This window comes from Ailuropoda melanoleuca, chromosome 3 (genome assembly GCF_002007445.2).
Source record: "Ailuropoda melanoleuca isolate Jingjing chromosome 3, ASM200744v2, whole genome shotgun sequence".
NCBI lineage: Eukaryota > Metazoa > Chordata > Mammalia > Carnivora > Ursidae > Ailuropoda > Ailuropoda melanoleuca.
This window is the reverse complement of record NC_048220.1, coordinates 119639063-119653785: the sequence shown is the minus strand read 5'-3', so window position 1 is coordinate 119653785 and position 14723 is coordinate 119639063. Positions and strand designations below refer to the sequence as shown.

The 14723-nt window shown below is 41.1% G+C and overlaps 1 pseudogene; it reads right to left on the bottom strand.

Annotated features, from left to right (window-relative positions):
- Nucleotides 1–4879: 4879 nt before the first annotated feature.
- On the bottom strand, nt 4880–13703 carry LOC117795060 (annotated as a pseudogene).
- Between the last annotated feature and the right edge of the window lie 1020 nt (nt 13704–14723).

Genomic DNA, 14723 nt, shown 5'->3' with positions numbered 1-14723 from the left:
GTTTGCCTAAGTCAGTCACTGTCTTCATGGAGTTCATGATCTACTAGACCAAAAGATACCCATGAGGTTGCTAGGTGTGCTCATTGCTAACAAAGCACCACTGTTTATAATCCTTTCAGTGGAGAGAGCTAGGAAATACATGGTTATAGATATAGAAATCAAGATCCTATTTGTTTCTCTACTTACAGGTGCTGTAGCTATGTCTATTACCTAGTTACAAAAAATCAATTCATAATTTATACTGATATCTCAGTTCGATACATCACAGTGGTTGTTCTGATCTTCCCCATTTTCACATTTGTAATTTTCTTTTCCAAAAGTAAGAAACAACATCAATACATTTACTCATTTGCTCAGTACTATCATGCATAGAAAGTGAGGTCAAATATACTAACCCACACAATGGTGAAAAACCTACTCAACATACAAGTTTTGCTTGCAGTTTTTGTTGTCTTTAGACTGGATATACACAGTTGACCCTTGAGCAAATGGACTTGAACTGCATGGGTCCCCTGCAGTTCTAAAGCAACTACTTTGCTTGTATGTGGATTTTTTTTCAATATATACAGTACAGTACTGTAAATATATTTTCACTTATGATTTTCTTAATAACATTTTCTTTTCTCTAGCTTAATTATGGTAGTATATAATACTTATAACATATACATGTGGTATATGTAATACATGTACTAGTAATACATATACATCTAGTATATAATACAACATACAAAGTATATGTTAATCATCTCTTTATGTTATTAGTAAGGCTTTTTGTCAACAGTAGGATATTAGTAGTTAAGTTTTGGGGGAGTCAAAATATATGCAGATTTTTTACTATGTGAGGGATTAGCACTCCTAACCCCATGCTATTCAAGGGTCTATAGTACTAACAAAACAAATTCAACAGCATATAAAGTTGATTACACAGCAATACCAAGCAAGATTTATCCTGGAATGCAAAGAGGGTTCAACATATGGAAATTGATCAATGTAATACACCACTTTAACAGAACAAAGGAAAAAAATTGATGCAGAAAAAGCATTTGACAAAATTCAACACCCTTTCATGATAAAAACATTCAATACAATAAAAGCCATAAATGAAAAATCCACTGCAAACTTCATACTCAATGATGAAAGACAAAGCTTTCTCTAAGATCAGGAACAAAGAAAGGATGCTTGTTTTTACCACTTCTATTCCACATAGTACTAGAAGTTCTAGCCTGAGCAATTAAGCAAGAAAAAGAAATAAAAGGCACCCAAATTGGAAAGGAAGAAGTAAAATTATTTCTATTCACAGATGACATGATCTTACATGTAGAAAATTCTAAAGATTGTATACACATACACACACACACACAGACACAAACTTGTTAGAACTAATAAATGGATTCAGCAATATAGCAAGAATACAAAGTAAGCCACAAAAATCAATTGTTATTGCTAACAATAAACAATCTGAAAAGAAATCTTCAAAACAATTCCATTTACATAGCATTAAAAAAGTAAAATACTTAGGAATTAACTTAGCCAAGGAGGTGAAAGACTTGTACAATGAAAACTGCAAAAGATTGCTAAAAGAAATTAAAGAAGATACAAATGGAAACACATCCTATATTGGTGTGGAGCCATAGCACCGATCCTGCAGTTCCCTCCTTCAGCTTCTGTGAGTCCTGGGCCAGGTGCACATGCAGCTCTGTGATAAAGAGGCCAGCTTCTCTTATAGGTCCCCCAGCACATTGAGGTTGGAGGTATGAGAGACATTACATGGGTTCCAGTAATCCCCAGAAGTCCCAGGTCATCCTTGCTGGTTTCAGTTTATTCCTACTCTCATCCTCATCCATTTTATTTTTCCTCACAGCCAGTCTGACTGACTTAAATATCAATACTAGAAGCTTACATGAGATGTTCCACCTGCTGCCACAAATATGTAAGGTCTAGCCCAAATGATGTCTTTTTTCCTACATAATTCATAGTGTTCTTTCTTCTCTGATCAAAGCCTGACCTAATATTCCTTTTCCCATTCTGCCTTACTAAACAAAACTCAATTTTATTTGGAATTGAACTTACAAGCAAAAGGAAAAAGCTCTACATTTTCCAGCCTCTTTTGTAGCTGGGATCATCATGTGACATAGTTCTGCTTAATGAAAGTTAAATGGGAGTCACTGAATAGTTATAGCTTTCAAGGCTGACATGCACTATTAGGTTTCTACTTCCTGGTGTGACTAATTTCTACAAACTTGGTGGCTTAAAGCAACATGACTTTATTATCTTACACTTTTGTAAATTAGAAATCTGATGTTGGTTTTATGGGTTAAAATCAAGGTGTTGGCATGGCTGTGCTCATTTTGGGGACGTTCATTTCCTTGCCTTTTCAGTTCCTAGAGGTCCACATTCCTTGGTTCAGAGCTCCTCTTCTGTCTTCAAAGCCAGCTACACTGCATCTCTCTGGCCATTGTTCCATGGCCACATATCTCTCTGACTTTCCTTTCCTTCAACTGTAAAGAGCCTTTGTGACTGCATCAGGCCCACCAGATAACCCAGGACAATCTCCCTATTTTAAAGTTAGCTGATTAGCAATCTGAATTCCATCTACAATCTTAATCATCTTTGCCACGTAACCTAACATACTTACAGGTTCCAGGTATTAGGACATGGACATTTGCGGGGAGCCATTATTCTGCTTGTATCACACAGAACTCTTTTTTTCCTCCTTCTTCCTTGCCTGGAGCACATATCTTCTGGGTCCAGCTACAGCGTGCACACTGCACCCATGAAGAAACCTTGTGATGGAAGCAACCGGCAAGAGTGGCTAGCCAGAAAGGGAAGAGGGGACCAGGGAACTGTTGACATTAGGGAACTGCCATTCTAGTTCCACATTTCCAACCTCCAGCCATCTTTCATGTAAGAATGAAATAGACTCTTCATATGTTAAAGCCACTAATTTTTGAACTTCTATGATAACTAGTCAATTTAATTTCTAGTGTTACATAATATATAGGAAGGTCCATTGCTATGAAATGAAAAGGGGATGGAATTCTTTTCCTGATCAAAATAGTCTTTGAAATCACCACATATCCTGCTGCCTGAATCACAAAAACATATTAAGGCTAAGCACATCTCTCATGGTCCTGTTTGACTTTCTCATAACCCTATTTTATTAAGCAGGTGTCATGGCAAGATTTCATGAAAGTAGAAACTATGGAACAAACTGTAGGCCCTATGTGCGGTCAGCAGAGATGGTGGTCCCTGCAGGAGGGGATACTATAGCTGCAGTGGAATACTGGGAGGGAAGATTGTGGGAGAGAGGGGCTGCACATACTTAGGGGGCCTCTTTCTGGAACTTTGAAGAGAGCTCAGAAGAAGAGGCAATTTGGGTTTGTCTTACTCAGTTCTGGCTGCTATATCAAAATACCATTAATCTGGTAGCCTAAAAACAAAAGAAATTTGGGGTGCCTGTGCGGCTCAGTTGGTTAAGCATCTGCCTTAGGCTCAGGTCATCATCCCAGAATCCTGGGATCAAGTCCTGCATCGGGCTCCCTGCTCAATGCGGATTCTGCTTCACCCTCTCCTTCTGCCCCCATCTCATGATTTATCTCTCTCATACACACTCTCTCTCTCAAATAAACAAATAGAATCTTTAAATAAAAAAATTTGAGAAAACAAAAGAAATTAATATCTCATAGTTCTAGAGGCTGGGTAGTCTGAGATCAGTGTGCCAACTTGGTTGGCTTTGGGTGAGGACTCTTCCCGGCTTGTAGATAGCTGACTTCTCATTTTATCCTCACATGGTAGAAAGAGAACTAGCTAGTTCTCTGCCCTCTTCCTATAAGGTCACTAATATTCACGGGGCCTCTATTCTCATTACCTAAGTTCCTCCCAAAGGCCACACTCCCAAATACCATCACATCGGGGTATGGTTTTTAACATACAAATTTAGGGGAAACTTTCAGTCCATTGCAGTCCCAGAAGCATACCCTGAGACAAGGACTTGAGTGCAAGTAGTTTATTTGGGAAATGCTTGGGGACACTGGTGTGAAAATGGGAAACTGATATAGAGAAGGAAAGTCAGTCAATAAAGGGTGACTCAATAAGTCAGTAAACATAACTTAATTCCACAGGAAAACTGCAAAACGGTGCAAAAAACATGACACAAAATTATCCCACAAGAAAGGAAAGGGAATTGGGCTATTTATATGCTAAATCCCAAGAACTGCTGGTAAAGGGTCGCTCCCAAGTTTGTTTATGACCTGGAATTTCCAGACTGTCTTATACATGGGCAACATAGCCTCCCACAGGTCTGGGGAAAGGTTCACTCATGCTCAGAGTTGCAGATATTGACCTCTGGCACTCGTAAGAGCACACTGGAAAGTCCAGAGCATAAAGTAGGATTTGACAGTATCTACCACAGGGATGGAGGCAAGAGTGAGAGAAATAAACTGAGAAAGTGGCTGAATCAGGAGGCTAGAATCATTGGAGGATAGTGCCTAGGAGAGAAGAGTGATGAGCTAGGGACAAGGTTTTAAATCTGAAAAGTAGGATAAATCACACAGGGGCATAAACACAGCATAGCCCCAGCTATTCAGTAAGCCAAGAAGCCAAAGAGTTCTGACAAGAAAATGTTAATAGAGAAAGAAACATCCATGGGTGATATATGCAACTAATGAACTATTGAATTCTACCTCAAAAACTAATGATGTACTATACTGTGGCTGACTGAACAATGACAACAAAAAGAAGCAGGTTGTGCTAATATAAACAAGAGGAGTTGATGTCAATTGGAGCCAGGGTAGTGGGAGACCAGCACGGTCTATGCTAGTGTGAGACATACTAAGGACCAGTGAATTCCCAACACACCCAGCCCTCGGATGCATCCACGTCACATCTGTTTCAGCTTCCTGGCCCCACACAGCCACCCGACCATGCCTAGCAGCTTCCCAGACAGCTAAATGGTGGCCAGGGTGACCACTAGCAGGAACAAGAAGACGTCAAGAAAGTACTGCTCATGCCACGGCTGCTGGAAGGCATGGGACTTGAGGTGTGCTGCACCCCCTGTCTGGAGGATGTGGTCAATCCAGCCCACCAGCCGCTGGGTGGGGGTCAGGGGGGTGAGAGCCCTTGATGATGCTAGCAGCCATTGCTGCTGATTTGTACCTGTTGGCAGACACACGCGCGCATACACACACACACACACACACACACACACACACACACACACACACAGTATACATATATAAATATACATCTCTGTGTGTGTGTATATATACACACATGCTATAGACAGTTTGGAGGAATGTCAAAAGCCAAATGTTAAATATTCAGCTGACTTGCTGAAGTTAACTCTGATCACCGTAGAAAGAACTTCTGAAGAATTCCCAGATAGGGCTTTTCTTGAAATGCTCATGTCCTAAATGAAATTAGGCGATTAAAAAATAAGTTTTAAATTAGCAGATCTTTTAAGTTATAAATTCTAGAGCAACAAACAATTCTATAAAACTTGAATTATGATATAATAAAATCTCTATTACTCTTCCTTATGTTCCATATTTAAATTCTTATAAATTTTAAATGGAAGACACCTAAATTTTTGGCCTAATAAACTGCAAAAACAGAGTTACAATTTACTGAAATGGAGATTTACAGGTTTAGGGGTGTCGGGAGCAGGGCAAGGTTGCTGTCTGGTCACGTTAAGTTTGGGATGCTTACCTGATAGCAAAGAAAAAAATGTCAGTTTAGGAAGGTAAAATGATATACTGCCATTAGCAGAAAGGTTGGGCTGCAGTTATCCATTTGGGAATCAACATTAGTCTACAGAGGGGATTTCAAACCATAAGACTGGACGAGCATCCCAAGAGTGAACTGTGGATTAGAAATTAGATGAGGGGCGCCTGGGTGGCACAGCGGTTAAGCGTCTGCTTTCAGCTCGGGGCGTGATCCCGGCGTTATGGGATCGAGCCCCACGTCAGGCTCCTCTGCTATGAGCCTGCTTCTTCCTCTCCCACTCCCCCTGCTTGTGTTCCCTCTCTCGCTGCCTGTCTCTATCTCTGTCTAATAAATAAATAAAAAATCTTTAAAAAAAAAAAAAAGAAAAAAGAAATTAGATGAGATCCAAGCACCAGACTTTGATCTGGAGCCCGAGCACATCTGGAGATGTAGTGTTGAAGAGGCACCAGCCATGGAGACTGAGAAGTGAGGGGTAAGAACTAAGAGTGTGGTGTCTGGGACCACTCAAAGCAACTGTTGAAGGCGGAGCAGTCATCAGTTGACATAAATGATGCTGATAGGGTAGGTGAGGTAAGAACTGAGAAGTGGGCACAAGCTTTGGCTGCATAGATGCTACCGGTGACCTGCGTGAGAGCAGTTTTGTGGAGTGAGAGCCTTACTGAGACAGGTGGACAAAAGAAACGGGAGAAAGAGAGTAGCACCACAGAGCCCAGGTGACTCCTCGAAGGGGTTTTACAGCAAAGTGGGGCAGAGACTTGGAATAGAGCTACAGGAAGGTAGGCTCAAGTTGAGAACTATTCACAGTTAAATTTCTGGATTCTGATTATGGTACCGTGGTTATGTAGAAAAATATGTCATTCGTAGGAGAAATACGCTGAAGTATTTAGAAGCAAAGTGTCATGATGTCAGCAACAAAGTCTCAAATGATTCTGCAGATATATATCTATATAGATAGATATAGATAGATATAGATAGAAATATATGTATACACACACATATATTGGCATATATGTTATTATTCAACAAAATGTATGTGTATAGAGAGAGAGAGAGAATGCAATATGGCAAAATGTTAAGAAATGGTAAATCTAGGTAAAGGGTATTGTGCTGATTGTATTATTCTTGCAAATTTTCTGAGAGTTTGAAACTTTTAAAAATAAAAAGTTGAAGAAAAATATAGAGTTAGTATAGCAAGTGTTGTGTTTTGTTTTGTTTTGTTTTGTTTTGCCAAAAGTGTTCCAGGAGAAAGGGAAAATGAACAATGCAGGAGGGAAGGGAAGAATTGCAGAAACAAGGGTCTTGAGTAAGTGACAGGATGGGATCCTCTGCCCCAGGCCACGGCTTGGCCTCCGTAGGGACAGAGCAACAGGAGGGCACAGGAGAAGGACAGACAGGTAGGCAGCCAGGTGACCAGACAAGTAGGTAGATCTGGCAGGTAGGCTGGTAGATTTGATGGTGAAAACATGTTCACCACACATGTGAACAAGTTCTTTGCTGGTATCTTCTTTCTTTTTTTTTTTTTTTTCCCTTCAGTAAAAGAAAACAAAGAAGAGCATATGCTGAGAATGAGCAGGGAGAAAAACCTGTTGGAGGTTCGAAAAGATAAAAGAAAAACAATAATAGAAAAGTGGGTAAGAAAGATGATTAGAAAAATACAACCAGGTTGTCAGGCATGTCGAGTGCCCATGTCAGGCCTGTGGTCATGAATTTAAGTTGCAACCAGTCAGGGTGGCTGTGAGTTTCCTCTTTTGAGGAGGCAGGCTCATAGTAGTAAAGAGGACCACAGGCAAGTGACAGTCAAGGCATCTCAGAAGGCTCAGGGACAGAGGAAGAAAGCTCATAGTTTCTGAACTGCCCAGATATGTGTTCAGACCAGAGAACCACCCTGATACACAAATGACTGAATCCAAATGTCTTGATTCTAGATACAGTCTGCACCATTTAATTTATGTATTTGCAAATATTAACTGCTTGCCAGGAAGGGGGCTAGAAGCTAAAAGGGTCCTGGGGAATGCTGGTGCTGCCTTTCATTAGGCGTCATGCTGAACATCATCGAGGAATGACTCCAGACGTGGAGTGATCCCTCCACAAGCAGCAGGTCTTGGCCTTTCTGGGTATTAGATCCTATTGACAAACTGATGAACATTATAAAAACACACTCTAGGAAATGTATATATGCAAACACACACCATTCACAATTTTATATTTCTAGGGGTTCATGAGGCCCAGGAGCCTAACTATACGCTAGGGCCAAGAATCCCTGAGGTAGAGGACTCGTATCTAGTTATTCTTTACTTGTTCAACAATTACTTATGGAGCGCCTACTGTGCACAAAGCAGTGAGAGAGGCCATGATAAATGAGAAAGATATGACCCGACTCTCAAGAAGCCTACATTCTAGTTGGAGGGAAGAGTCCGTAAACAAGTAAACTAATAAACAGAGCAATACAAAGTATGACACATGTTGTGAAAGAAATTATATGGAATAACTGGCATTGATCAGAGAAGGCCTCTCTGAAGAGGTGACATTGGAGCTAAGTGGAAAGAATGTTCCAGAACAGCTAAGGGCAAAGACCTCTAGAGGAAAGAGTGATGTGTTTGAAGAAGTAAAAGGACACCCCTGTACCTGGCTAGAATTGTACGTTAAACATCTCAAGAGAAACAAAAACTCTAAAAAGAGAAACTCTTGTAAGTTTCTTTAAAAGACAGAAAGTTCTTCCTGTCAACTACCTTAAATTGGTCTTATTGAAATATAAGACTCATTTCTTCAACTTGGTATTCAGTAAAAATAGGTCAGCTGGTATCTTAGTTAAGCTGAGTTTTAGCCTCTTTGGGGGGGAGGGGGAAAGAACCTTCCAGCCAGTTCCCCTAGTGCTACCCCGAGGGCTACATACGTATCTTTTGTCTCCCATGACTTGTTTTATCTTTAGAGCTAAGGTCTCTGCCTTGAGCTGCTCTATCAGAATGGAGACGCCCATGTTTTTGGCTTCTACTCAGAGTGGGTTTCCAGGCTGGTCTGTGAAGAGAGGAATCCCCACCAAGGGCACACCATGATGGATAGATTCCATCAAGCTATTCTGCCCTCCATTAGTGACAAGTAGGTGAATGCTGGGGTCAGCTTGGACAAAGAAAAAAGAAAGCGAGGTAATGCTGGAGAAAGGATTTGGGGAATCTGGAACAGCAGCCATGTCCGGGAAACATGCAGGGGGTTCTAGAGGTATTTGGGAACAATTTAAAGAGTCAGTTCCTTGGAAGACACTCTGTGAGCACCCTCAGAAACCAGGGTCTAATACCTGAACCAGAGTCCAGCTAAAGCTAAAAATGCAGAGAGAGCACGAAGTTCGGCATGTACCACCATTCATCCATTTATTCCTTCATCATCTCTACATCATTTTAAAGCAGGGATTATGCCTTATTCCTTAGCACTGCCAGTCCCTGTCATGCTGCCTCTCTCTTATTTGGAGTAAAATAAAATGTTGATGAGGAGGGGCTTATCCAGCCCAAGGACTTAGAAACACTTAAAGTGTTTTTGGAAAATACAGTTTGTGAGCTCTACCACAGGCTACTGAAATACATTTGCAGGGACAGAATCAAAAACTTGTACCTCCAATTCACTGAGTGATTCTGATCCAATCTGCAGCTATACACATGAGGCGTCCCCAGAATGCAGCACTGACCAGAGAAACCCCCCTTGAAGATATGGTAGGACATCTCAGGACAAAGAGGAATTTTATCGCATTAGAAAGACACCCTGGCACCCAGGTCTCTCAACTCCTCATGAGAAGGAGCTGGGTCGGTGCCTGTTGGGGGTCTGTGTGTAATGAGCACATGGCTTCAGGACAGTGCACACAAGTGACTTCCTTCCTGCTGTGCACAGTTATGTCTCAGAACATTGACAGGCACTTCTTGGAAGGTGTTTGATCCCAATTACCTACCAATTACAAGGGGCCACAGTAACCCCACTTTAATATCACTAGTGGCTACAGATAACTGGTCTGGGTTACAAATGAATGAAGTGACCCCAAAATGCCAATCTTTCCTGATGCTTTGATTTTTGCTAACAGATGTTTTCCTTTTCAAAGATGGTGGAGTGCCCAGGTAGGAGTGACAGCTGCAATAAACCCTAAAGAAAAAGGAGAGAGAGAAGGGCTGCTGCTTGTAGAGGGAGGAAGTCCTTACCCACAAGGTCATTCTGAGGAGGCCATCTTTGGGCCAATAAGGCTTACACATCCATATCACCCTCTGAGGAAGGTGGGCAAAGGCAGCATTCATCTCCTTTAGGCCTTCCTCAATCTGTTGGGTGCACAACATGGAGCCCAGTGTCACAAGAACACAACCTACATCTGCAACTTGGCAGTAAATTCTGAAATTTCTGAAAGAACAGAAGAAAGAATCATATTCATGGAACACACATCTGAACTCTCTGTGTTTCCATTGTTTAGAATAAATTGAAACCTTTCTCTTCCATAGGCTAACATGTGCTGGGTGGCCTGGAAGAAAGAGATTTTTCTGAGCCTTGATTCATCCTTTTCCTCCAGGATCACAGGAAGGGTGTATGCTTTTCTGCAGGCTTTATACCTTCATGAACTACACTTCAATTTCCTCTCTTGTTGGTCAGAAGGGAAGACAGGAACAGTTTTTGATAGTATCCTGCAGAGGACAATGTGAACACCTTCCCTCATCCTACACTATGGGCTTCCCCCAGAGGAGACTGGGAGGTAAGCTGGATTCCCAAATGATCAGGAGCTGGATCTCACCCCTGTGAGGGAGGCAGCAGAAATACGTAGTGCTGGAAGATGGTCAGAGAGATCCATGTGTCCAAATGATACAATATGTCCTCAAATTCTCAGTTTTCTAAAGGTTTCCAGTGACTTATGTGGGCTTTGCCACAATGCAAGCTAAGTTCACGGGTATTTGTGTCCCTCCCAACCTCCACTCTCTCCATATGATGTTCTATGGGTACCCTTTTGAGAGGGCCTGTAATCTCTGCTCTCTCCTTTTTCTGTGCTTCCAGAGTCAGCCACTGCTGACTCATTCACTTGAGCGCATTCCTGTCCCCACGGTAGTGGCTGCTATAGGATAAGGGAGGACCTAATGAAAAAGATGACGGTAAATCTCTCAAGAATGCACAGAAAGCTATAAGCCAGATGGAAATGTAAAGCACCAAAAATACAGAAGTAGCTGGATCTTTGCCTCTCAGTTCACACTAGCCAAGGGGCATGTGTGGTTTTTCGGTCCTTGTTAACAGATGTAACAATAGTAATAATAAAGACGACTTAGTCATGCCCAACGTATGTCAGAGACTGCAATGGAACTCTTAAAAACATATATCCAATCCTCTCAACAATCCTGAGTTCTAAGATTATCCCTCTTTCACACCCACAGAAACTGAGGCCTAGCTGGAGACAATAGTGCAAACAAATGGCAGAACCAGGATTCAAATTCAGGCTGTGTCTGACTCTGAAGTGCAAGTTTTTTCTACTACACAACATCAGAATGGACTGACATTCAGAGAGAATGATGATTTTCATATATTTCTCTTAGAATATTCACAGACGAACTCAGTGAAAATATCTTTCAATATGCTGGCTCACTTTGGGATTTAGCACAGACTGTGGAGGGAAAGAAGTAAAAATAGTGGCTGCCTCACAGTCAGTCTTATAGACTCAAACATTTAGTCTGTATAAATCCAGTTTGGGTGTTGTCGAAAATGCAAATTACCAGGATTCAAACCTAGAGATTGTGATTCAGTAGGTCTAGGGTGGGGCCTAGAATCTATATTTTTAATAAGTATCTCAAGTGAACCTGACAAAAATGAGCTAAGACTCACACTTTGAGGAAGATTAATGCAGAGCATGACTTGCAAAATCCTGAAGCCGCAGGGCAGAGGGTACAGTTCACTGGAGCTCTCTATAATCCTAGGGTTGGGGTGGGAAAGGCTCTGACACAGCAGCATATATAACTGATAAGATACCCTAGGTAGGACACCAATTGTTTCAGCGCTCCCAGCTCCCATATATCTCCTTGTTTCTATGAAAAATGAAATATCTGGTTGTCAGTTGTGCAAAGTGAGCAAATTATTTGGATAAACACACTTTATCAAAACTGGCACAAGAAAAATTAGAGATATTAAATAGCTTTAATAGTTAATGCAAGTTTCAAATTCTTTTTTACAAAACTTGAATTCAGAATCAAAAGTTTTCCAAAAAGAAACCTCTAGAAACATAACCTCATAAAATACAAGATGAGGGCACAATTCCAATGGAGTTTTATGAGGCCAGCTTATCCTTTAAAATATTTTTAAATGGTATGCAGCAATATATAGAAAACATAATACATCATGACCAATTCTTTTATCCAAGGATGCAAGATCAATTTAACAGTCCAAAATTCATCATTATAATTCACCACAATAAAGAGTAAAAAGGAAGTATCATATGATCTCAGTAGATGCCGAACAAATCTTTAACAAAATTCAGTATCCTTTTATTATAAAAACTCTCAGCATGGCTAGGGATAGAAAGTAATTTCTTCAGTGTGATAAAAGGCATACGTTGAAAAAAATTCTTGATCTATAATCATACCTAATGGTAAAATATTGAACTCTTTCCACCTAAGACAGGAACAAAGCAGAGAGGTCGGCTCTCACCACTTTTATTCAGCATCGCAGTATAAACCCCAGCCAGAACAATAAAACAAGAAAAATAAGTAAAAGAAATAGTGATTGGAAAGGAAAAAGAAAGTGTTGTTAGTTGTGTGAGACACCGTTGTCTCTATAGAAGATCCTGTGCGTTGGGCTCTGCTCTCAGTGCAGAGTCTGCTTGAGATTCCCTCTCCCCCTTCCTCTCTCTGCCCCTCCTCCTGCTTGTTCTCTCTCTCCCTCTCTCTCTGCCCCTCCCTCTGCTTGTTCTCTGTCTCTCAAATTAATTAATTAATTAATTAATTATAAAGTCTTAAAAAAAAACCCTAGATTTAACCTTTGTCTGAGCAACTGTTATCTGTGCACTAAAGGCACCATAATGAGGGTGATTCCTCACATCCAAATGAGGCACAAAGGTTTTACTTGAGTATTGGTTCAACAGGTTTGACCATCAAGCCTGCAATGTAAGCGGTGTTGGGAAGCAGGGGCTGGGCAAAATTAAGGCAAAGTCAGAATTAACAAACCATAGCTCTGCTTTCAGTTAAAGATAAAATAGCTCTGGCCTAGAGCCTTCTGGCAAATGTTACCTGACAGAGTCATCAAACTGAGCATGAATATACCATTCTCTCAAGGTCGAAATGAAGAACATCAGAGAGTTCTTTACTCGGCCCCAGAAATCCATGTGATCTGTCAGGGAGAGTAGAATGCTGGAACCTAAGACACAGGCTCAGGCAGCCCGAAATTCAGAATTCCAAATGTGTTAGTAAAGATGGTCACAAATGGCCTTCCAATTTTCTCAACAACCAGGAAGGTGCAGCGACCTATAGCATCAAACACCACTGGGTCGAAACTCTCGTTCTTTAGGGAGCCCGTGATATCTGTCCTTCCTAACAAATAACTACACTGAGTTGCAGGTAGAGCTTCATGACCTTTAAAGGTCTGTAAATGAATTTCTGCAAAAAAAGAAAAAAGAAGTGAGAGATATTCAATATTCATGGATGGCATTGATCTTGAAGCACATGAGAGAATCTTGGCCCCAGAAGTGAATATCTAGAAAGTACTTTTGGTAATAACGTGTTCTATTGTTCTCTCCTGAGAACTTTCTGCTCTAGATGCTGGTCTTTTCATGATCTCCAAATCTACCATGACATTTCCTTGTCTTTTCCTTGGCTACAATTCTTTCTGATGCTTAGAATGTTCCTGTTTTCCTCCCTCTTGCTTTCTTCCCCTCATGGAAATCCTACCCATCTTTCAATGCTCTTCCTGCCCTGGGAGATATTACCAGCTGTAGCTGGTGCCCATGATCTCTCTCCACTGGCTGAACGCTGACTCTCATCCATGATGCTCTGGATGACCTTCAGTTATATGTGAACTTTGCTGTCAACTGTACATGTGTGTAGGACTGTACAGTGTGTAGGACTGTACAGTGTGTAGGACTTATTTTCCTGGGGCTGTAAGCATCTTGATGTGGGGGGTCCCATGAACATAAGTGAAAAAACAGCCTTTTCCATTGGCGAAACCACCGTAGAAGCTGTGTGCCTGTGCCATCTGCTGGTTTCTTGCTTTCAACTACTGGGCCAACGGATGCCTTCACACTCCACAGGCAACAAATCCTTCAAAAAGGTCGCTGTTGCTTGGGCTTCCCCATTAAGGGCCAGTGAATAAGGACTCTGAACTTTTATCTACCTCCAAGGGCCTCTTCTGTGATACAAATTCTGAAAACCTTGCTGAAGGTTAATGTCCCATGTCAGCTTATACTTGAGCACTTACTTTGTTTGATTACGGGTTCACTTACTTTTCTTCTAATAATGTTTAAACATTAGCTATGGTGATTCTGCACTGATGATTCAGGATCCCCAAAATGGGCTAAAAAATGAGATTCCAACTAGGATACAAGCAGTTGACTTACAAACTGAAGATCAGCCATCAGCTGTTTGATCTTCTGCTAAAGGGAAGACCCAGCACTTAAAGAGAACCCTTAGGTGAGAGCCCTGCCCTATGTCCTCTGGCGAGTGGTGAAGGGAGAGATGGAAACATGGCTCCAGGGGGAAGGACTCTACCCTGTGTGCTGTAATTCCTGGGTAGCTTTACAAATATATCTATGCCAGGACTTCACCATAAATAATTTACATAAGACTTTCTGAAAGTGGGCCCCAAACATAAGTATTTGTTCAAAGTTCCTCAGGTGATGCTAATATTCAGCCAAGGTTGAGAAGTGCCATCCAGAGAGAGGGAGAAGGCAAATATGCATTTATCCTGACATTAAGGACACAGGGTATACCACTATTCATGTATATTTAAATGGTTCAACTACTTTTTAGAAAGATTTTATTTATTTATTTATTTATTTATTTATTTAT